Raw genomic sequence first — 24482 nt, 5'->3', positions numbered from 1 at the left:
ATTCTCTTCTGTGGCAGTTCCCAGGATTCTAGGTGTCCCTTATCTCTGGCACAGAGGGCAGCAGGCTGGGGAGGAAAGCAACACAAGTTTTATTGTCATTCCGATGCTTGGAACTGCTGATGTTAGGTGCTAGAAGTGTAGCTTTTTGAGAGGAGAGTTGTAGGTGAGGGAGGAGCATCACTTTTAAGTGAACTGGAGGGATAGTGCTTTGACCTCTTGGAACAGAGAGCAGGCTGAGGAGAAGGAATAAGATTAAAAGAAAGAAAATCCTCTTAATCTGGGTGATGTCAGCTTGTCATTGTCAGTTCGGTAGTTATGTAGCTGCAAACCTACCGCTGCCTGCTGTGCAAGAAGCAGATCATTAATTAAAAGGCATGGCAGAGTGCAGCATGCTCAGGGCTTTGAGGTGCTGACAAGCTGATACCGCCCAGCATAACTGCAGAGAGCATGTCCAACATGAGGTATGGTTCTAAGAACTAAAAAACCTATTATCCAGTATGTCATCCTTGAAGCCATGTGGCATACATGCTGAAACCTAAAACTTCCTTGCTTTCTCCTTTCCTAGCGGCCTCATATGTGTATCCAGCTTCTTCTTAGTGTGAGCCACAAGGTGAGAATCTGTGTAACACAGAAGCTGGGAGAGCTTTGGGGCTCCCCTAGGCCAGCTAGCTGTGCAGCAGTCCTGTGCCTTTTGACCCAAGAAGCACTGGAGCCCCTGGGTAATGGTGCTGTGTGGCAAAGGGGAGAAGCAGGTGTACTGCTAAGGTATATGACAACAGGCAAGACTGAGTGCCTGTTTTGAGATGGAAAGATGTGGGTCAGAGAGTGTGGGACTGAGTTAGGTAAGAGAATGTGAGAACACACTCACTATATGGCAAGAAAGGATTTCACTGTTTTTCGCTTGAGGGATGGAGCAAGGAGTGATAGATCAGATAGAAAAGAATCTGGTTGGGCTGTGGTGTAATTTGTACAATATAACCGCATCTTGCAGTTTATCCTAGACCAGATTGTCAATGTTTAATAGTGCTACAAGCGTTTGACAGTTGCTGCCCAGAGCACTGACAATTTTCCTCCTCTCATTTGTCATACACACTTGCAGATTTAATACTTTTATTTTGGAGAATACAGCACTTTACTGTCCTGTGAAACAATGCATCTCTTCTGCCATTTTCGTGGAGGTGTGATGCAATATCACTTCCTAGTGAGGGACTGGTGAATCATTTTTTTGGTGCTCATAAATGTCATCTTTGCTAATAGTTTCTGCACTGGTCTTAATATAATTTTCAAAAGCAAAAATAATAATTACAGGGAATTTTTTTTTAAACGTTTTGTTAAAGAGACAATACTTCCAATATTTGTTGCATACAATACTGAACCCAAGCTCCCAGCATGCTGAGAAATGCTCTCCCCAATATATTTGTGTAGCTCAAGGGATTGACACCTATGCAGTCAATCCCTCTCAAGTAGTGGGAAGCTTGCTCACAGCAGGGTGGGAGAGGGAGGGCACATATTTTACTCACAGGTTCAGGTGGGTGGTCTGATAATTTAAAGTTTAAAGCTCTCCTGTGGGTCTGATAACCTCTTGCATGGGAGCAGAAGCATTCTGAGCTGTCATGGCTGGGTGTGCAAAGGCTCCTCTACTAGTTGAGAGCCTCTGTTATTTTATTGCCTGCCTAGGAGGTGTGACTGGTTGTTCATCTCCATCAGCTTTGCACCTCAAGTGGTGTAAAGAAGGCAGAAATCAGGAGTAAGTATATCCCTCTGAATTGCCTTGTCCTGGGGAGAAGAGATGGCAGGCTGTGTGGTTGTGTGGAGGTAATGTGCAAGGCCTTTGACTTCTTATGCACTGGCAAAAGCTTTTTCCTGGGGAAAAAGGAGTTGCTTGTGGTGTGAATATGATGCTGTGAAAGTAAGGGCACCTATTTATTAGGTTTTTTTATTACTAGGTTTATTCTTGGCAAAGCCTGAAGCTCTTTGAGTTGCCTTTAAGACAGCATTAATCTTCTGGTAGCTACAGTCAGGGAATGGCATGAGAAGTGCAGAAGTGCCTTTACACATTTCCCTGTTTGATGAACCTAGTGTCCCTGTGTCACACAGATCCCGCCCGTTTCTCCAGGCAAGCACACAACGTGCTCCAGCGAGCCCACTGCTGCCCTCAGAGGGTGTTTCCGTGTTAATTTGTACTGCCCGTTGCCTTTCCTTTTCTCTGTGATACATTGCACGTTGCCAGCTGGTATTTGTAACATGTTCCATAGAATTCTAAAATGAAATTTCTTTGGAGGAGGTCAGCATGCTGTGCGGGACACATCCTGTGTGTGGGCTGCATCTGACAGATTCCTGTCGCTGTTACCCAACAGACTTGTCAGAAACGACAGCACCTGCCCATGGACTGCCCTAACACAGTGATACCAGCCAAAATGGGAAGTGTTAACAGTATTGTTTGCCCCTGTGTGCTCATATTTGTAGTCCCTCTGCAGTAGGAGAGACACAGTGTAAATATCTGGATGGATAGTTACATGTTTTGGAATAATGATACCAGGCACCATTCGGTTCTGAGCAGTCAACGTACAATTACTGCAATAGAAAACAGCACAGAAGGTTGCTTAAGAGTTTTTCAGTTATCAGTGACTTTCCTACCCACAGACAGGTAAGGAGGTAACCTGTCTAAAAGTTTTGTCATTCTGGAAATAGTGCCAAAGATCAGATCTTCCTGATCCATTGCTGGGAAGATCTGTTCTCACACTTATGCCTACATGCTAGAGATTTTTCTGTTACATTTCTTTTTTGTGATGGATGAAATCACTTCTTTAAATCATTACATAAGGTTGTTTGACTCTTTCTGCCTGTGTTGCAGCCGTTAGTGCATTTCACATGTGTTTTTAGCACTCCATAGCAGTGCCCAGTAGGGATTCTCAAAATAGCCATTGCTTCACCCTCTCTCTAAGCTTGTCTGCATTCCAAGCCACTTAATTTTCCATGTGGTCCACTATTAGCCTTCCATTATAAATTATCTGATCTCTTAATTCACAGCCTAATTTTTCTCAGTCTGTTCAGTGGAATTACTGACCACTGAGTTCATCAGATCCAGGTTGGTGTTATACCTGTGAGAATTTCCTGGTTGCATGATTTCCACTTATTTTGCAAGTTTGGCAAGGCTTTTTAGTTCCTTGCTGCCTTGATTTCAAATACGTGACCTTGAAATTGGTTGATTTGAACAGGACTTTTATTTTCATTTGCAGTCCCCAGAGGATTGTACTTACAGCATTGCCTTGTGACTGTGCTGAATTAAGAGCCAGAGCCCAGCTGAAATCGCCAGACCAAAGGATATAATAACTTCTAGTAACCTGGGTGCCTTTTTTATGCTCTTTTCTAAACAATGCCTTTTTGCTGTGTGTATGATCAGTGATTTTGAAAAAAGTAATTCCTTCGTTAATTATTAAAATTTAAGAAAATAGTGTGTCCTCTTCCCCTGTGTGTGCACACTTTCTCCTTCCTTTGGTGTTGTAAATTGATCATCTCTTTTCATTATTATGGGAAAACATCTAATAGACACCATTTTATAGACAAAGGAAGGGAAAATCTAACAACTTGGTACTCTCCCTGTAGGAGCTCTCAGTCTGAGTATGGCAAAATTGGCAAATATGAAGTGTAGGCCAACAGCTAAGGAGAAGAAGGGATCAGAGTTACAGATGGGAAATAAAGACAGGATGAGGCAAGAGCAAGGACAGAGGATACTTGGCAAGAGAGCCCCAGTGATAAGGGTCAGCTTTACTCCCATTGAATTTGAGTGTTATCCCAAATTTATTGGGATAGGACATTGTAAGCCTTCCCAGAAGGAGAGATCTTAGCCCAGAGAGCAGCATGGATAAGGGTCAGAGCCCAGAGGAGAAAAGGAGACACACAAGGACAAAAGCAGTGAGAAAAGCAGACCAAGTGAGTAGGGAGGAATTGAAACAGAGGGGTTGGAACAGCCTGGTTTGGGATTGTGTAAAGACAAACTGGGATCTTGAGCACAAGGAATGACACCATTTCTGCTCTGTGTTAGATCTGCATTTGGAGTTTCAAGCTTTGTTTTGCCTCTGGAGTCCTCAGTCTTGCACAGTCCCATTACAGCAGGGGTGGGCAAGGCGGGTTTTAGTGAAAGTGAGTTTCCATCCTTAGGCAACTGCATCAGTCATGCATTTTAGTAAAGGTTAGCTGGTGGAACCTACAGTGCCTTTTTGGAAAGCAGCACTGAGTCTACCATAGTCATGTTTTCCCCAGCCAAGCACAGGGACTGTGTGAGGAGAGCTGTGTTTGAGGACACCTGGGGCAGCAGAAGGGCACACGGGTGATTCTGGTACTTGCATGTCTGCTGGAGAAGGTGGAGGGTGCCTGTGCCATACTGGTACACAACAAAACTGCCCCTGAAAGCTTTGATTAGAAGATGAAGGGTGATGCTATAAATAAGGTAATTTATTGACTGAAGAAAAACTAGTAATGAGCTGAACAATTAGCTTATCTTTCACCTGTCTAGATACTTTTACAGCTAAAGATTTAGAATTAATCTAGAAGAAGCTGGAGCATTACTTTGAGGCTGCTTAAGGCTTCCTGATTGATTTATGGTACTCTTCTGGAAGAAGAGAATCTTACTTGAAGTTAGCTTAATCCTCACCTTATTATTGTTACTGGTCAAATTAATTGCTATCTTTGTCAGAGATCACAAACCCTTGAAAAATCTGATAATATTTACTTAGGTGTTTCCATTTCTTGAAAGGTGAAGGCGTGTAAAAAAAGAAACGAATTTTGGTGGCAGTTTGTTGGAATGAGGAATCAAAGCACATCTTAGTAATGTACATGAATCTATAGTACATAATCTGAAATCTTACATGTCTTTTGAGGTTTGCACTTGTTCCACTTGAGTCATGTCTTTCTCCAGACATAATTTCAAAAATGCCCCAGTAGCCACAACAGAGCATTTCTCCTGCTCCCACCTGTGCTCTGTGATGTGAAAAAATAATGTTAGTACACAGAGGTCCTGACTCCCTCTTGAATGCATCTGGGTGATTTTATTATGCAGTCCACTGTGCCTGTGATCTGTCTGAGAGCAGCTGGTGATGAGCATTGCCAAGATGTTGGACTGAGCTGCTGATTATTTTGTGTGTTTCAGAAAACTTGAAAAACTGGATTAATGAATCAACACCTGTAAACCTCAGCCTCACCATGAAGGCATTAGGACGGCCATGGCTGTACAAAGTATCTTAATCAGCGATCTTTCACCCTTTGACAAATCTTTTCTTCTTGGAGGTAACTGTGGGTGGTCTTCCTTTGTCCAATTTCTGTAAATTTGGTACATCACTTTCTAGTTATGCAGCTGATTCTTGTGTTTGTGTGAATGGCTATTTAAAAAAAAGGAAAGATCAGATGTTTGTTGTTTCATTTCAACATAAATCAAACTTTGTACTCACAGAGCAATTCTAGTTTAGCCCCAGGAATAGCTTTAGTATTGCTAAGTGTCTGGAGAGTATTGACTACAGAGACATGATTTTAAGCAGGCTATAATAGTTTCTACAGCTGTTAACAGTTCTCAGAAGAAAGGCAGTATTATTCATCAGTGTTTAAAATGTGCATGACTTGCATTGCACAGAAGTCAGATTGGGAGAATGTCAGAATTTTTTTTTTCTGAAATTCTGCCAGGAAAGTCTTCAATAACTGGAGAAATTCTTTTCACTGGTGAAATCAACATGCAGCACATTGTGTTATTATACTTGCTTATAGCTCACCATGAAAGTTGTCTTTGTATGCGTGGATGTACGGCTTGTACTGTTTTGTTTTTATTTATTCTGCATTCTTTATTATAATGTTCTTTCCTTTTTTCGAGACCAGAAAGATTGTTATTGAGCCTTCCACAAAGCTGAAATAATGCTGTGTGTTAAAAAAATGTTAACAATTTGAAGAAGTTATAAAAATTTATAAGTTGACTGAATACTTTGGAAATTTCTGCATATTTTAATATAAATAGGTAATGCAAATGTTTGTTCTTTGCATTTAGAGGTGGGTCTCTGTTTTCTAAAGGTCTTGTATATAAACTTGATTCTTACAATTACATTAGAACAAAACCAGTATTTTTTTCAGATTGTATAACAGGAAAAATGTATTCTCTAAGGACACAACATACATGGTTATCTCTGAATGTCATATAGTCATGAAATTCAACATAAATAGCATCAGTTGTTTGAATGACTTCATTAAGTGCATTTAGGGGATTGCCTCTTGCAGTCAGCTGAGGTCCTTCCATTCAGTTCTGTGGGTCCTGAATTAACCCACAAAGAAAAGACCATGCTGCAGTTAATGGAGGGATAAAAGGAGATGATTTCTTTATAGATAATGTGAAGGTTCGGATTGTGCTGGTAGAACTTACATAGAAATTCAGTCATGTAAAATCTTAAGAAATCACAGAAAATTGTGCTACATCAGATTAATTTGGTTTTAGTGATGAGTTTGAGCTTTGTTCATAGCTAAAATCATAATAACAGGACAAGTGAGTCCAAAGGAAAGAAAGGAAGAGTAGAAATAGGTGAAAGGGAAGAGGTGAGTGACAATACTGGCAAATGGGCAAGGACCTAAATGATGATAGACAGTTTTAATGACTAGTCCAAAAACATAACAGTTCAAATGTTATGATCCACTGGAGGTGCTGGCTGGGTAAATATCTGAAAAGACAGGCATCAAGCTGCTTTTTTGGGGGGTTGGAGGAGAGCAAAGTAAGCTTTGGGTGGTTGTACAGAGTAGAAAAGGTTTGTTAAGTTTCCATGGAGGAGAAAGGATGCCTGATACTCCAAGGCATTTTCTCCCCAAGTGACTGTAGTAGGAACTAGGAGTGGACCTGGAGAGCTGCAGCTCTACTGAGGTCCCCTGGGCTGCACACGGTGTGCAGTCCCTGTGCTTTGCCTGTGCTCTGGGGTACCTCTTCCAGCTTAGCTCCATCGGAAAGGAATCCAGTTTGTGCCTGGGGACTGCCCAGTAAGTGGGGTGTTCTGACTTCAGAAGCACACTGCTGCTCCAAACTTGAACACTGATTTAATGGGACAGGGCAGAGGGAGTACTCAGAATGTGCTGTTTCATGTTACAGGTGCTGGCAGCATGTGGAGCTGAGAGCAGTGAAAGCCCAAAGGAGTAGAGCACCAGAGGAGGTCACCAGAAGCTGTCTTGCCTGATAAGTCCTCCAGGAAAGAGAAAGGGAAAATGACTGATTGATTGATTTCAAGCTTCCGTAGGTATTGTTGGTGCCTATCGAAAGCTTATTGTGGTTTAGTATTTCAGGATGGATTCCCTCCTGACATATTGCCTGTAAAGTTTTGATAGGGCTAGAAGCACTTTGTAGCATCAGTTCCACCGAGAAGTGTGCAAAACTAGTGCATGACAGTACCAGGCTTTTGATTGTGCAGTTTTTATAGATCTTTTTCTCAAGACATCCTGGAACATGCTTAGCTGAGTTGGAAGGCTTCCTTGGTCATTGACACCAGTTCTATGAAATAACATTGCTGTTAGCTGGCAGTTTGCACTGTAGAAAGCTGCTTACAATTTTCAAAGACTGCTTTCCAAATGGAATCACTATGGTAAATGAACCCTTTAAAGCTTGCACTCACAAAACTGAATTCAGTTCAGGAGAGTGGTGATTCTTCAGTCTTTTGTGAGTCACTTCCACTGTAACATTCTCTGGAATCATTCATTTCTGAGTGTTTAAAATGACTGATTGGTAATGCGGAGTTATCATAGATTCAGAGGTATTTCCATGTTCCCTGTCAATGTGCCACTTCATACCATATTCTCACAGAGACTGTTATATAAAAGTACCATTTTACAGAGCGGGGGCACAGAGAGAATAAATGATGTAGATAAGTGTGTGTAAGGAAATATGTTGCAGAACTGCTAAGCCCAGGTTTCCTCATGTCACAATGTTTAGCCTCTGGACTGGCTCTCTTGTTCTGCAACAAAGGTTCATCCCCTTTGTGCTGCAGCTCTTGGTCATGCCATCCAGCATGGACGAAAAGGTTGTGCAGTGTTCAGGTGAGTCTGAAAGCTGGTAGGATTCTTAGCTTTAGTGACAGCATTATGTCAAAAAAAGTGGTGGTTAGCTGAGACAAATGTATTTGGTGCCTAAGTATAGCATGTTTCTGTATGGCAGTACATTGGAAACAAGGAAAGCAAAAAATGTGTGGTGAGGTTATTGTCAAGAACTGTTCTTGCTACAAGCAATGGGCACAATACTTTGGCTTTTAAAGTTTGCTAAAATGATTTGCTGGTAAGATTTTGGCTTGTGGAAGGTGATGAAATGCACCAGCACAACACAGACATCATTACCAGATCTTGTCAGCAGTTGTGAAGATACATTTTAACAATGTTAAGCTTTTCCAGGCCTCTTTCAAAATGGCTGTGTTGCCTCACTAAACGCGCCCATTATCTGTCCAAGGGCAGTTGGCCTTAATTGCTTCTGAGCAGTATTTCCTTGGAACCTCTCAGATAACTAGAGGCAATCTGCAGAAGTCTGAACAGATCTCTGCTTAGAAACTGGCCATGTCCAATCTGTAAAGTATGTCGATTTTTTTTTTTTTCCTTGGGGAAAGGCTGAAGAGGGCAATAGGTGCAGGATGTGGAGGGAAGAAGCAATGCCCTGACCCTACAGCATTTCTGCGTGTTGAGTCAGGGAGTGACATTTAAACAATTCTCAGTGCACCCAATATGAAAAATTGTCATGCAGATCACATTGCTGGCTGTGCTCTGAGAGAGATGGAGAGGAAAAAGTTCAAGGCATCTGTCACTAGGTAGCCTCTTCTGTGTTTTACATGTTGGGGGAGCTTGCCAGCAAGCCAAATAGGTCTTTAATGCCTTTTTTTTTGTTTTTTTTCAATTTCCCTTCTTTTTTTCTTTGAGATAATGAATGGCTCCGGACTTTCCATCTTTAGAGCTGGTGGTTTCCACACCACAGTGATTCAGCCAGCATGAACTCTTGACCAAATCCCAGTTTGTTTCCTGGTATTGTTTTTCTAAAGTATTTTACATTTAGCAGGGCGTAAAGCAGCACTGTCACTGCTATGTGACAGTGTAAGAAGGAGAGCCATGGCCCTTTATTGGACAGCTTACCATTCTTCTGAAAACTTTGCAACAGAAGCAGTTAAAAGGAATCACTGGATTTTGTCTGAAACACAGACTGAATTCTTACGTGCTCCTTGGCTTTTTGATACTGTGTTTTTATGTGGAATTTCCTTTGAGGGTTAATAAGGTCTGATTTTTGTTTGAGAAATATGCCCTGCCTGAAATGTTTTATCAGTGTGTTATTGCATGGGAAAATCATGTACATTTGTTTACTTGCAAGATAAATAGATTAATATTGCCAATGATTCAGGGGATAGTAGGTTGTTAACATGGAGGGCCTTGTTCCTTTGCCTTGCTGGATGTGTTTTGGTGACTGAATTCTCTGGGGTGCCTTGTTTAGGGAATATGCTGGTGGTTATCCCTGTTACCTTGTAAGTTGTAGGCTCAGTAAGGACTTAGAATAGCTTGGCTCTGGAGTTTTAAACACCAGGAGAGAGATGATAGGCAGGAAATCTATAGCCTGGGATAGCTACAAATGAAAGAAATTACACTCTGAAAATTAAAACCATGAAATGTTCTTTCAAAGTTTATACATTTATGTAGATGCTTTATCCCAAATGGTACATGGTATGAATAGACAAAATATTGCTGAAAATAGATTTGAAACCTAAGATGGAAACCTACTACAGTTTACCTCTGTGAAAACACAGCATTACTCCCTTCACACCCTGCCTTACCTTGACAGTCAGTGTTTCTTTAATGACTGGCACAGTTTGAATGTCTTGTTCTGGAGTTGGAAGCTATTGCTGGACAGTGTGGAAGATACTGTATGATATCTCATATTCTAATGCATGGTTTTCTTCCTGATCAGGGCAAGATGAAAAGGAAGGAGGGATTATTTCAGCTAAGCAAATAATTCCCAAAAAAGCCTTTTTCTAGAGTATCCAACCTTCTCTTCTGATGATATAATTTCTTTTCTCTGGTATTTATGTACCTTTCAAAACTTCAATTCCTTTTTTGACTCTGGATTGTTGTGAAACAGTGTTCTGTGAGCAATTGTTAATCACAGTGTTGGCTAAGTGAGGTTTGGGTGCTCTTACTGTATTGTTGGTGCTTTCTGTTTGGGCAAAAGCACAGACACTTCCAAGATAAATCCTCCTGAGCTACTGTAAACTTCAGTTTCCTTGAAGACTGCTCGGTGAAGCTCAGACACTGGCTTTCATTAAGTATATCTGCTGGTATAACTCAGTTACAAAAATGTTTGCAGACAGTACAAAGAAAAGAGGGACAAAGAAAGTTGGGGGTAATGAGATGGAGGAAATGGTCTGCAGCACAGACTTTAGCTCTTAAAGGGCTCTTTCTGTGCTCAGAGATATTTATTGTGCAGAATCTTCACATGCATCAAAGATTAAACTTAGGCAAGTGCTGGAAGGATCACTGCTCTGTGATCTTAGTCTCTCAGAGGGCTTTTTCAGTCTTGTACCTGTTAGAAAGTGGTCCTGTTCTTCAGACCACTGTTACCTGCTCTAGTGGATGAGGAGAGTATGGAATACTGTAGTGTATGTGATGACTATTCACTGTGGTTGGTTTCTTCTCCTGAAATCAAAAGATGTCTTACGAATTTTTGCTTCCCTCATTGATCTTAGGGTTCACACTGCGAAGTGTTAACTGACTTTCATTTTCACGCTTTGCAAAATCAGACATTTCACTGAAGGAAAGCATTCCAGGGTGCTTTTGAGAAATCTGATGTTTGCTTCAGGTGACAGAGATATTACAGAGTTGACTTCTTGAAAAGGATTCTTCAGGATACAGTGCTGTCACTGTATTAGAGTGGCATGGCCACATGCCTAAGTCTGGTGGGACTTAGATGACACCTGAGACAGCACAGGCAGCTGTTCAAGCAGTGCAAGGTCCCAGATTAGTCTAGGTATAAATGCTCTGCTCCATTACAGCCTCGCTGCATCTCCCTGGGAAAGAACCCAGGCCTTGTGTGGTTCAAGCTGCTCACCCTAACCTGCTGAAGACCAAATCCACATCCTGAGAACCCTGATGAAACTGTGACTGTACCAGCTGCTTCCTCTTGGCTCCTGCCAAAGGCCTCTGGCCCCTCTTTCAGCTGTGTGTAAAAGCATCTTTCAGCCAAGAAAGTGTGAGTAATCTTGCCCAGCTTCTTGGCATTTTTTGGCATGGAGTTAACCTTATGATTCTGAAGGAGGTTTCAAAGGACATCCATTAACCCAGGGATCCAGTGCTTCTGGGGGTGGGTGAGGCTTGGATGGTCAGGGCATGGTTAGGTTGGTTCACAGGTAGGGAATTGGTTGGAGGAGACAGCTCTGCACCAGGACAGAGTTACTGCTCCCCCTGAGGGTCAGGGGTCAGTAGGTAGGGAGAACATGGACCTTCATATGGAAGGAACTGGAATGGGGTGGAACTGGAATGGGGAAGGGAAAAGCCAGGGGCCAGGGTATGGAAGTCTGACATGGTGCTGGAACAGAGCCAGGGGTTTCAAAGGATGTTGAGAGAAATGATTGGAGGGGGCCTTGGGGTCAGTGGTTCTTTTGAAGGGCACCATGCAGGACCACAATATAATATATACTATCCAGTACCCACTTGCCCCTACGAGCAAGAGAGAGATTCCTGTGTGGGTCTGCAGTTTTGAAAACATCTATTTATCTTGTATACCTCCCTGATTAGGAGGCAAATTTAGGGCTTGTCTACTTGGGGAAATCCCTGTAAAATAGGTTCGGTGTGAATTTACAGCCTACTTAAGACCCAGAAGTAAATGCAGTGTAAATTCACACTTCAGCTTACTTCACAGGAACTCCCCCGCAGAAACAAACCCTCAGAGTCACCTCTGTACCTCAGTCTGGTGCTAAAAGTGAGTGGAAGCTTTTCAAAATGTGGGCCTCCAGTTCCATTTTTATAGCTGGGTTTTTCTGTCTCCTGGGGCTTTTTGCAGCTGCTTTAAATCACTGTGGCTTTGCTGAGGTTGGAGAAGCTGGGCCACTTTGCACTGCTCAGGATCTGACCCTTTGCCTCAAGTAACCTTTTACTATCAATCGGCCAGAGGGTATTTTCCTTTTTACTGGCTTCATTATTAAGCTTGTTCATTCACTCCCACAACTACCGATGTCTTTTTTTCTATTTTTCTCCCTGTGAATTTTATGTTGTGTCTTTCCTCCTATGTAATTTCCTAATAGTGAACTAGTGACAGAGTGGGCTGCTAGTATTTAATCTTGTGGCTGGAGAGGTCAGGGTGTTTCTGACACAGACAAATACTCCATTACAGTAAACTACAGAAAGTTTCCTTTTCAACCTGAAAGGAGAAGGAAATGCACTCTCCACCAATAGGCTTTCAAGAATTACTTCTGTGAGCTGAACTTATACTAAAGGCCAGTTTGGTAATGTTCTGTGAGCAAGGGGAAAGGAAAAAAAAAAAAAGAGGAAGACGTAATATTTTTTCTTTCTCCTTTTGCTGAGATTTGGCTTGAGTCTTGGCTCCTTATCAGAGTCCTGCAGGGGAAACAACAACCCTTTGCACTGTGAGTTGTTGAAGAAATGGACATTGCTGATGTCCAGCTAAAAGAGCATAAGGATTTAAACCTTCAGAGTTCTCTGTCTGCTTCTGGTGTTTAGGGAAACTTGCTTCTTGGCAGGGAGAACTAAGTAATAAGGCGAATACATAGCACAATACATTTCTTGCTGCATTGTAGGGCAAGATTAAAAAGACTGCCCCTGTCTACTTTACAGCAGTTTAATATAAATTTATTAGACTGCTGCAGGGTATACACAGGAGTCTAATCCTGTAATTCATGGATGGCTGTATGTATGCAGTATTGCAGTGTTCCATGTGCGTGCAATAATTTGACATAAAATGTGCTTTCTAGTTCTCAAGGGAGAGGCAAATGTAACATAGTATTGTCATACTGTTCACTACTTGGACTTAGCTGAGTTGCCCTTTATTAGAAAGGGTTGAAGGAACAGGAAATGCAAGATAATAAATATTTATGTCCCAAACATGACATGGTATCATAAATCTATATTTTTTGAAGACATTAAATTATTCATTCTGCTTAATTACTTGATTTGTGGCACCAGTTGGCTTAAATTTGTTTCTGTGGTAACTTGAGTTGTTTTATGACTCTTTCTTCTACAGAAAATTTAGTATTGATTTGCTGATTTCCTCTTTAAATGCGGTCAAAAATCCTATTTGCTAAATTAAGAAACCAATAAATGGAATGAAAACATGCATTACCTTGCCTTGCCTGAGCTCTTTGATTTGTTGATTTTGACATGTGTGTCAATTACTAAAACACATATTTTTGTTAAATATATAATCTTTCATTTTTCCAACTATTTGGGCTTTAAACCTGTATGAAAAAATAGGCTAAAGTGTAGTTAAAAGTTTGGGTAATCTAAGTGTGGGAGCATATTATCAGTTGAAAAATGTTATTTGAAGGACAACTTTGAGGTTGAAGCTGTTCTATTATGGGAATGAACATGGCAAGGTCATATGAAGACCAAGTGAAAAGAAAGTCAATTGATGTGATGTGTTGGCACACATTTGTGGTAGGTGTAAGTCACGACTGTTGTATACACTTGATAGTCTTCTCCTATTTTTCATAGACTGATTTGTATTATTTATGATATGCTTTCAGGGAAGAGACTGTGTCCTCCTGCTACTCTTGGTTTGTGGTGTATCTATCCACAGCACATACAGAACTCGGTCTAGACAGCGTGGTTAGCTTGTAAGCCTTGGCAGTAGGATCCTATAGGGAGCTGTACAGGACAAACTGCTGTAAGTAGTGCTCTCAAAGCATTCAGCTTGTATTGCATAATAAGCATACTTCAGTTGGTGGCATACACTTCAATGTGGCTGATCTTTTAAAAGCTGGTTGATGAGGGATGTTGTCATAAGCTTTGGGAGCCCAGTGGAGCAGTCAGTTCCTGGCTGCCTGATGCTGTGTGCTGACTAAAACAGAAACACTTTTTCTTTCCAGATGTAGTTGACACAGACATTTACCCTTCTGCCTCCACCACAGGGTAAGTACAAGCCCAGCCAGATCAGTATCTCACTGCCATCTCAGTCTCTATGCCAAATTTGTGTGTAAAGACATCTCAATTACTCTGGTCAAAATTCCCATGTAAAAAGAATAGTTAGGGTTTTTCAGGGGGAGAACAATCCACAAATCAGAGATCAATGAAGTGTTAAATGAAGAATGATGTATGTCACTTGCAGTGTTCCCACCTGCAAGAAGTTTTTTCAGAGCCTGACTGTGCTGTATTTCATCTAGCTACCTGCTTTATGAGTTTAAAATGAAAATGCACGAAGTCCCATTCCCCCCAGGAGATAAAGGGACATGTCACACCACACAGCTGGATGTTTCAGAGCCAGTTGAACTTGATCCAGTCCCTGGGCCTGTTCTAATGTGTCTTGAACTGCCCTCTCATGGGCATGGCAGAGCCCTCACTGCAGAACAGGCAGCTGCTCCAGGACCACTGGAGTACAGGATCTGTGCATGCAAATCTTATGTCTCTGTATCATGTAGTGGATCCCTTGGGTTATTTCTGCTTCCTGGCAGTGCAGCACTTGCTGAGAGAAGCCTGGCAGCCTGCAGAAGCTTTGAAACCAGCAGGAGAGTCTGTCTGCTTTCCCACTGGCAGAGCGTTGTTCTTTGCTGCCCCTTCCCCAGCAGTGCAGCTTGGGCCCAAGCAGACTCTCTATGAAAGGGTTAAAAGTACTGCAGAAGCCAAGCAAAGGATATAAAATCAAGGCTATGTTGAAAGCATGAGGTTACAGGTGTTTGTCTGGACAGGAAGTTTCATGCAGGATACCAGGATCATGCAGAAGGAATCTCATGACCTTGTTTCCAAACCCTTGGATCAATCATTCATTTCTTTTCTGATTGAAAACATAGACAGCATGTGAATTGGCAGTAGGCTTCATACTGGGCAGATGTGTGATACACATCTGCACACAGGCTGCAGCACACTTGGGTTTCATGTGGAACAGCTGTTGACTTCTACAGGAATTGCATGTTGTGTTACCGTAATTATTATTAGTGTTTGGATTACTGCTTTCAGTATAACTTTGTATGGTTATTGTGTCAAGAAGCCACAGTCTGAGTTCCTTTTTCATTTGCCTTGACCACTGGATACATTCAAAAGTAGAGGCCATTCAGGTAGGCTATATCTTATCCTTCCTGGACTGTCTGAAGGTGAGGTCTGTAGTCTAAGCAACTCTGTGTGTCTCCCTCTTCACTGAAGGTGGCCAGAGTGATTCATTATGGATGTAGGAGAGTGAATCGTGCAGCAGCACTGCCTGTCTCTGCTGGTGGTGGAGAGAGCCAGGACGATTAGGTAAGCCCAAGCATTAACTCTAGGCTAAAGGGCCATGGTTTTCTTGCTCAGAGCCAGGAAGTGTGAGTTTGATTTCCAATTAGCAGTGTTTAAATGCAAATGAGCATAAAAAGAGCCTGGAGTGCTGCATGTCTGCAAAGGCATCTGTTGCCCGCAGACAGATCGATGTGCTGCAGATGCTTGAGCATACAGCATATGCCCAGAGCTCCTCTTTGCCATGTCTTCAGTGAGCATCTCTTGCATGATGAGACACAGAGAGAGCATCCCTTTGCTGACTCTGCAGGGGCAGCTGTAACTTCTGGCAGGATGTACATAGACAGCTAGGTTGGGCATATCTTTAAGCCTAGTAGAAGGTGCTAGTAGTGAGTTCATCAATCAGAAACCTCACTCCTAGTTTCCTTATGTCTAGGTCAGTTAGAGGCTGGAGAAGATAAAAGTGTACTGGTGTGAAGATGCTCTGCACTGGAAGTTTGTTCCCCTTCCTATAGGATACGTCAACACTTTTTAGGTCAGTGTTGCTTCATTCATTCACCAGGCAAAGCAGGGGCCACCTCAGAGTTAGAGACATTTTATGTTGTTAGCATAGTGTAAAAAAGGCATTTGTTATAATCAAGCAGTGGAACATAACTGAAGTTGTATCTTTACAGCTTCTGAAAGATCTCTCTTTCTCTGAGAAGAAGAGGGCTGTGGTGAGCTTTATTTCACTGTGATCAAGTTAATTCTACTGGACAGTGTGAAAAACAAATCAGGGAATCTTAGATACCATCTCTTGAAGGGAATGAATCTGGGTTCAGTGCAGCTGGATGTAGAAAGGTGAGGCCTAGCAAAAACTGCACAGCACAGTTAACTATTCCAGTTGTCCCTCTTCATCTTCTTTTTATACATATATAAATATGGTCTTAGATTATCAGATTTATCTAGTTCAGGCAGGTTTTAGTGTTGGCATTCAGATCTAAGACTGTTTCTGGAGATACTCTGAATTATTTCATAATTATGAGAAATCCTGGGGAGGTATCTCTGTGTTTACAGAGGAGTATCTTGCTGTACCACACTCCAGATATGTGAACACAGCCAAATCTGCTTTTAGTATGTTATAGTTTAATTAGCTCTACTTCTTGAGTCATAATCTACTTCTCTGGGGCTGAAGCACACAAGCACACCAAAGACAAAATGCGAAATGTGGAGAAGTAATTGTGATCTTTGCCACTTGGATTTGGTACCATCTGTTAACATGACTTCTTCTAAAGTCAGCTTCCAATTTGTTTGTTGAATTGGAGTTTCATGCCATGGATAACATTTTCTTTCATTGTGAAGCTGTCAGATGTAGCTCCCCTGAGAAAACCATCCTACCAGTCTGAGATCTGGGGCATAACTCTCTCCTGCTCAAAATTGTCTTGCTTCTAGAAAGCAGCATCTCTGTTTACTCCAGCTGAGCATCTACCCCATAGTCCTTCAAGGGCAAATCCTAACTGGATAGTGAGCCAAAATATCATCTCAGAGGACCAGGTGCCATGAAAACCTTGGCAGAATTTCCCTAGATGTGCTAGATGCATCTGGACATTTCAGCAACAGGTCCTTCTTTGCCTTCTCAAGAATATTACTTTGCTATTAACTTGGTCTATTTACCCCTCTGTCAGAAGGGCGGATGTTTCTGATTTTTCATCCTCTTTTTCAGTACCTCTGTCTTCCAAAAACAAAGTGTTGGATGGATTTCAAGGGTTGATATTTCCAGTGCTGGCCAGCCTGTGCCTTGGAGGTATATTTAGCTGTTGAGTGCTTCCAAGGTGCCTCTCAGCTGGAACAACATCATATACAGAGGTCTCTGTGCTCACCAGGGCTGCTGGGTAGTCTGGTCTCCTGGCTGGGGTGAGAGTGATAGATTGCTACTCCAGCATCTCTGAAATTCCCAAAGCATCTTGCTGTGGAAAGATAGGGTCTGGTCAGTCTCTCCTCCTATCAGGTCCTCCTGGGCTTCCCCCACGTCTCAGCTCTCTGAGATCAGTGGTACTTACTGATCCCAGCAGTGTGGTTGGCTAGACTGGCTGTCCCAGGACAGTCTGTCTCTCTGCTGCAGAGATCTGTTCTTAACAGTCCTCCACTTTGAACCCTCTGCAGTTAGCATCTTCTGATGCTTCACTGTCAGATTTTTGGAATATTTTCCTTGTGTGTGCACTTTGCCACGTGTTGGTTACCACTTCTCATGCTTTTCTAATTATTCTCACTGGTGTGCTGAGTCATGGCACTGTGTATGACAACTCTCTCCTCTGTCACTGTTAAATAGCAGTCACAGCTCACTCATCTTCCCTTATAAGCTGAAGAGGCTAATGGCAGCAGGCTAATGGCAACATTTTCTGGTCCCATTTTCTTTCTGGGTCATGTGGAGATCAAGAAAAGGCAGAAGGAGTAAGAGGTCGTTAAATGAGAGCAAAGTCTCTCTTGTAACCTGCACAGAGGGTAACCACCATTCTCCTAGAAAAGGAACAGAAAATAGCAGCTCATGTCACTTTGTGTAACGATTGCAAAAAGAATGGGAAATAGTACACTTCCCTCATGTCTTTTGCAGCTTCAGGAGGAGATGAATGACAATTTTTGGTTCCTTCTCCTCAGCTTGAGGAGTGGATGACTAATGTCATTGTGACTGATGCCATCTAATTGGCTCAAAAAAATTTTCTGGTGGTTCTCATGATTGGCATCACTTCCCATCATGTGCAAACCATAGGAGAGCAAAGACCTCCTTTTGAACTGCCATGGTATGAAGAAGGTGTAAAAGCACTGTGTTTCTGAAGCAATTCAATGTATATAAAGTATGTATGAATCAGTATTCTGATCTTCCTGTGCAGCAAGTCATGATGACTGATCTATTTCTACAGTTGCTAATTATATTATGTTAAAAAATACTTGGTGTTCAAGTGACTTTTATGCAAAAATTCTGTGAAATTGAAATTTAAGGAGGACTCACCAGGAAGGTATTACTGAAATACTTTGCTTTGAGTCAGTTTGATCCATTTCAAAACAGTTTGTTGAGCTGGGTTGCTGTGTATTACTTAATACTGAGATTGAGCCATTTGTGTGAACTGCTGTGGTATTTTTGGGACAGGAAGCACTGTATCCTGATTAGTCCTTACAGCCACTCCCACCTTTGCATTATCTAAGCAAGGGTGTGTTGCAGTCTCCCCTCTTACCTACTGTAGTGCTGGATCATGGGAAAAAGCTTGGACAGAGAGGCTTGTTCTAGATAGATGGGACAAACTGATGTCGAACTGGGCCAGACCAAAATATTTTGCTTTGGGTTCAATTCATTGAAATGAAGTTTCAATTCAGAATTGATTATATTCTTTAGAATACTTAGTATTCTAAAGAAGGAAGTGTTAATGAAGTTGGAAATATGAATCCACTTAAGAAAGAGATTTGGATTCCTGGACAGATAGTGAGACAGATTTGTCAGACAGTTTGTATGGACCTAAATTGTAAAATGATTTAAAAACATAATTTCCAAGAGTAATTAATGTTTAACTAATGTAATTTCTCCATTTATAGGGCAATGAGTATGCAGTAGATATCGTACAGATATTCTGATACTGGTCTATCTCTTGATGCTTTCAGCATCTTTCTTTCATTATATTCTCTGATTCAGCTACCAGTCAAAATCTGCGTGATAAAACTGAGTAATTTGACTCAGTCAAAGTTGCCTGGTTGGACAAATATGTTCATGAGGTGATAAAGTGAAGAAACACAGCTCACGTGTTAGGAAAATGTTCTCTAATTGCATGAGGAGTAAAATCATGGCACAGATTACTTAGGGAGAAAGTAGAATATTCTTGTCTGAATTTTTGCGAGAAAAAAAGTGAATGTTTTTCAGAGATGGTCTAAGTTATTTATTCTGTTTTAGAGCAAGGAAGGAAATGAAATAATCCCTCCAGATCACTTCTAGGCATGGGTTTTTAAGGTTCTATTAAGTGGACACTTTGCTTCTCCGGTGGGGTCAGGACAAGGATAGACATTGTACTGTGGAAATTTTCCTTAGGGCAGGTGTTCATACAAGTACAAGTTTTGGGTTTCACTGAAAAAAATTATTCTTTGCCTGCTCTGCAGAACTTCAGACAAGAATGCCCAACCTCCCAGGCTGAAATACTTTACATCAGATCAGTACAAGCATTCCTGGAAGCAAGATTATGCGAAAATGTTAAAATGTTTATGCATTAACCTAATTTTTGTTGGAGATTTGTGCTCCAATGATGAGGAACAAAGGAAGGGCATGTGATAGAAATGTGCAGTGTAAACAGCTCAGATTGCTCCTAGCAATTGCATGGTTTTAATTGGGTAACAGATCATGAGCTGTATTTGTAAAGATTATTCAGCAGTTTCAAAAAACACAAATATTTAAGAAAACTGTGCCTTTCTGGAAGCACCTGGCAAACAGATAAAGAACCAAAGTTCATTAATAGATGAGTCATTGCTTCTGTGTCCCTGCCTGAGATACCCACATAAAACTCATGCTGGCTTCAAGCAGGTGGTGTGGTGAGACTGAAGGAGAGTGGGTTCTCTTGGCCAGATTCTGGCCTGACTTCAATCTCACACTGATTTGTTGGTGGTTTTCCTGTCCTTTTTTCTGAGTGGTGACCACATGGCCAATCTCTCTGCAAAGCCCTGACTTGCTGATAGCCACAAAACTTCTTGGCCGTCACTGCTTTCTTCCAGAGTACCTTGTCCTTGCTACACAGATGATTATTGCTCATGAAGCAGGGTCTGATTTGCAAATTAAAAACTTTCAATAATTCTGTGTATTTTATATTGAATTACAGAAGTACTGATCTAATTGACTGCATGGATTTGCAAGCAGCAGCTCAGCAGCTGCTTCATGAACCATCCTTGCAGGAGGGGAACATCAGAAAGATGGGTGAGTTGGATGCTGAGGAGTGGGAATTGGTCTAGTCATCCCACGAGAAATCCTCCCCATTTGTGAGTCAAAGCCTGCTGTCTCTTGCCTGAGATGAAGGGAATCTCCCAAGGGCAGCTAATCTTACACGATCTCAAACATCATGGTATTGGGTCAATAGATACTTCTAAAAGTGCATGCAAACCTCATTCAAATTCCCATGTAGCTCTAGCCAAAACACAAGCCAAATCATGATACAAATAACCTCCTCCTCAGCCCACCTTCATTGCCATTCTGTTTCAGTAGCTAATGCAGCATAGAAAAGATGCCTGAATGCTTAATTCAGAAATTTACTGTTTAAGGCATTACTTGTATGAACACCAGCGTAACACATAGAATACCAATGCCCTAAATTTAGTAGTTTAGTCTGAGTCATTTTCACTATGTGGGAGGGCTGTGAAGACACTCCACAGAGTGGAGAAACTTGCTGGTGGTGTCTGTCCAATGAGATTATTTTTTTTAAAAGTCAGAACACAGCAGAACTACTGATATGTTTGTGAGTAAAATGCAGTTTAGTTGCAGACTCCAGCACAGAAGAGGGGCGGTGTTGCTCTCCACCCACTTCAAAAGCTGAAGTCAGGTTTGACTGATACGTATCTCTGACACTGAAATAGGTACAGAATTTTTCATGACTGCAACACACAGACAGAGGTAAACACTCTGGCTGCGTGATTTGGAGGGACATGGTGTGGTGTAATCCCCAGATTTGTCTGTGCTATTGCATCTTATTTTCAGATCTCCTAGCAATAGCAGCTGAGTTGATACAATCCTATATGTTACCAACCAGCAGGGAAAAGTTATCCCAGAATTCATTCACTAAGGGGTGAAATGTTGTCCCACTGAAGACTGGGTGACTTTGGCCACATAAGTCATCCAGCAGGGCTAGAGATACACAGTCTTTGAAATAGATGTGGACACGAGTCCTTAGGTGTGGGTGTGAAGAAGGCATTTAGACTTGGTATTCTGAACTGGTAGCACCTTCCTGCCAGTCTGGGTTTTATTCTTGCTCCATTAGCCTTTCTGCATAAGTACAGCTGATTTGAAATGTATACAAATTTTGCATTTCATTTTGGAGATTCTTCTTAGGACATTGTGGAATGAAACTGCTCTTCTCAAATGAAAACCTAACTTCAGTACTTTATTTTAGCAAGAAGTGATCACATTTTTATTCTGAATAAAAGTTAGTTCTAGCTCAACCCATGCTCTCTGTGTTGAGAGATGAAGCAAGCAGAGATGAAGGATGTTTTCATGCACTGTATCCTGTCTGATATCAGCCATGGCAGATATATAAACATAACCAGGCTTGACCCTATACCCTGATTTTCATGAGTGGTGCCACAGAGTTCAGGGCTCTGCTCACACAGACTGGAGGATCACTTGTGATATGTTTCATGCCAGTGAGATGAAGTCTGTTCCTAGAGAAACTCCAGTAAAATCAAAAGCTTGTTAATAGGAAAAGTAGTTAGCTGCTATCCTAAACAAAGCAAAATGCCAAACAAAAACCCTGTTCTGCTATTTGTTCCCATGCCAGCATTTAGCTGCCAGGAAAGACCAGTCTTATAAACATGAAATTATATCCATGGCAACATGCAAGCCATGTTTAACTTTGCAGTGTGTTAGAAGGTACATTAAAAAAATTTTGTATTTTACTGTTGAGAGTAGCAATTATGACTTTAAAGTCAGCTATTTTAACTTAGTCAGCCTGAGAGCTGTTGAGTGGTGAGGGTAAGGGCCAGAGGCACAGCTCGTTCCTCAGAGCACTTGTTGCTAGACATTCCCAGAAGGTATTATTGCTTAAATACAGCTTGTGTTTTCTTTACCCAGATTCCCTTAACGAGGAGGATATGACAGGTTGTGATATCGGACTGCAGTGAAGTTCCACCTGTGCTATTCTACCCTTCATGAGTGAGCCGTGCTGGGCTATGCAGCTGGCATGCTCATGCCCTTTCTGGGTAAGTGGTGGATTCCAGGAGCCTACTTAGTGATATGGCATCCTGGGATTATAAGCACCCTGCTCAGGTGCTGTTTAGTGACTTCTGCACCATGCTAGAAAGCAGACATTGCTCACAGAGTGGGAGAGCAGCTGAAGTAGGGAGTAGACTGAATTAGTGTCTGGGCTCAAAACTGTATTGGGAAAAGTAACAGAAAGATCCTAACTTGGAGCAAAAGCTGAAGCTGAAAACTGCAGATGGTTTTCTTGTCTGTACGATAATGTCAAACCCAAAAAAAGGGAGTTTTCACACTCTGTTGTCTGTTTAGCTCAAAGTGAAAATTATGTACTGGAAAATGGAGCCCCGTGTCTGGAGAAAGCAGCTCTGACTGTGCCTATACAATACCATACAGGGCTCTGTGGAAGTTGGGCTTGACTGCTTTTGCAGAGGTCTCTGAGGCCTTGAGCTCTGAGGCCTTGTTTGCTGTGGAGAGAAGGGAGGGAAAAAGAGCAGTGGGATCTGTCCTCAATAGTCTTTATCTATTAGCATCTGCATGATAATGCCATTCAGAGTGAATTGTTCTAGGAATTGCTTCTAAAAACCAGAAATTTAATCTCTCAGAGCAACAGAATAGCCCATGCTGGTTGAGAGGGCAGTGCCAGAGGTCACAATGGCTACAGCTGGATTCCACAAGGCATGGTGGAAAAGAAGAGCAGGATGTTCTGGTAGCTACTGTCATGTGTGTCTTGAAGCAAAAGGGCTGGTAGATGCAGTAACCTGAGTGGCTGTGAAAAGACAGCATAATCTTGGAAGAACGCACATATATTTGCTGTCTTCCTGTAGCTGTTCGTCATGGTTCTGGTTTCTCTCCTCTTTTTTATAGCTGCACAGAGATGAGCCAAAGATGATACAAGGTGCACTTCCTATAGAAATTTAACAACAAGTGTATTAGCATTTACCTGTCTTTACAGAAAAGTAGGGATAATGTATCAGTACAACCTGTCCCCTCACTTTTTAGGAGAGCCTCAGACCTGTCTCTAGCTGGACAAGGAGGGCTGGGCTATGCCTTTTCCACTTTTGTAAAGTGGGTATAGGCGGTGTATTCCAGCCGGATAAATTATTTGACACTGTCCTCAGTTACAGGAGGCGCTGTGTTCAGCCTGGGGAGAAGAAATGTCTGAGATGCCTTACCACTAAGTTGTCTGCATGCTGGTTTAAGAGGAGAGAGATGGATGAAGCACCAGGCAGTACCAGAACAGCAGCCTGGGGGCCTGAATCCACAGTAACTCTTTACATAGGACTTCAGTGAGAGTCACCTGTTCCATAGTCTTTGAAATACTTTATCTTCAGGTACCTAAAATGAGAGCCTAGGAGCCTGAAGTACCTAATTTTGAGAGGAAAATTGCTTTTGTTTGTGGGAAGTTCTGTGAAAGGACTTCAGGAGTCCTTCTGTAGTGAACTTTGGATTCTGCCGTGGGTGGTGGTGTCCCTTGTGGAATATGTGTTGCTCAGTCTGTAGAGTTGTCAATACAAGGCATATTGCTGTATGAGTCCTGTGGGTGCTTTGGCCTTTGCTCTAGATCTTAGCTCTAGTCATGCAACTCTTCTCCTTTTGCAGGATGATAGTATCTTTAGACCTGTCTGTTGGGTTCTTCCTGCTTTCATGCTGAAGAGTGTGTGGGAGAAGGTGGCCAGGCATGTAGTGTTGGAATGACCTTTTACTGGTGGAGGCACAGTTGTGGTGTGTGCTGCCAACACACTCTGGCAGTGGATGCATCTATTTCAACAAAGCTGGACCTTCTACTGCTCAATCTTGTGGGAGCAGGAGAGAAATGGTTCTTGCAGAAGGCTGGGTTGGAGGGCCATGGGGTGTTGGACAGCTGTGGGGGTGGACACTCCAAGTGGGGGTGGCATGTGAGCCATGGGTTTTACTCCTCATATTCTCGTGCGCATAGCCACACCTGCAAAAGTCAGTTGTGCCCATGTAGCTGGGATGTCTTCTGCTGCTGTCACTTCTGCATGGGGAAACCTCATTTAGCAGGTCCCTGAGCACTGGCTAGAACTGTGACACCCATGGGGATGCACAGGGACTCAGAGACCCCATTAACTCAAGGACTTTCCCCTAACCTTAGCAGACCTCAGGAAAGACCTCCAGCACTTGGATCCTGACCTCAGACCAA

The 24482-nt window shown here is 42.1% G+C and overlaps 1 long non-coding RNA gene across 1 annotated transcript in view; it reads left to right on the top strand.

Annotated features, from left to right (window-relative positions):
• Nucleotides 1-1544: 1544 nt before the first annotated feature.
• The window catches only part of LOC146435564 (uncharacterized), a 43168-nt gene continuing 20230 nt past the window's right edge, over nucleotides 1545-24482 (top strand). The window contains exons 1-6 of the long non-coding RNA XR_014853005.1: nucleotides 1545-5286; nucleotides 5861-6001; nucleotides 7112-7252; nucleotides 13734-13873; nucleotides 14076-14118; nucleotides 14658-15435. This is a non-coding gene — a long non-coding RNA (uncharacterized LOC146435564). The remainder of the gene's footprint in view (nucleotides 5287-5860; nucleotides 6002-7111; nucleotides 7253-13733; nucleotides 13874-14075; nucleotides 14119-14657; nucleotides 15436-24482) is intronic.

Source organism: Lichenostomus cassidix, chromosome 6, assembly GCF_008360975.1.
Source record: "Lichenostomus cassidix isolate B80296 chromosome 6, HeHo_3.0, whole genome shotgun sequence".
NCBI lineage: Eukaryota > Metazoa > Chordata > Aves > Passeriformes > Meliphagidae > Lichenostomus > Lichenostomus cassidix.
Note: the sequence above shows the minus strand (reverse complement) of the source record. Positions and strands in the feature narration are given on the sequence as shown.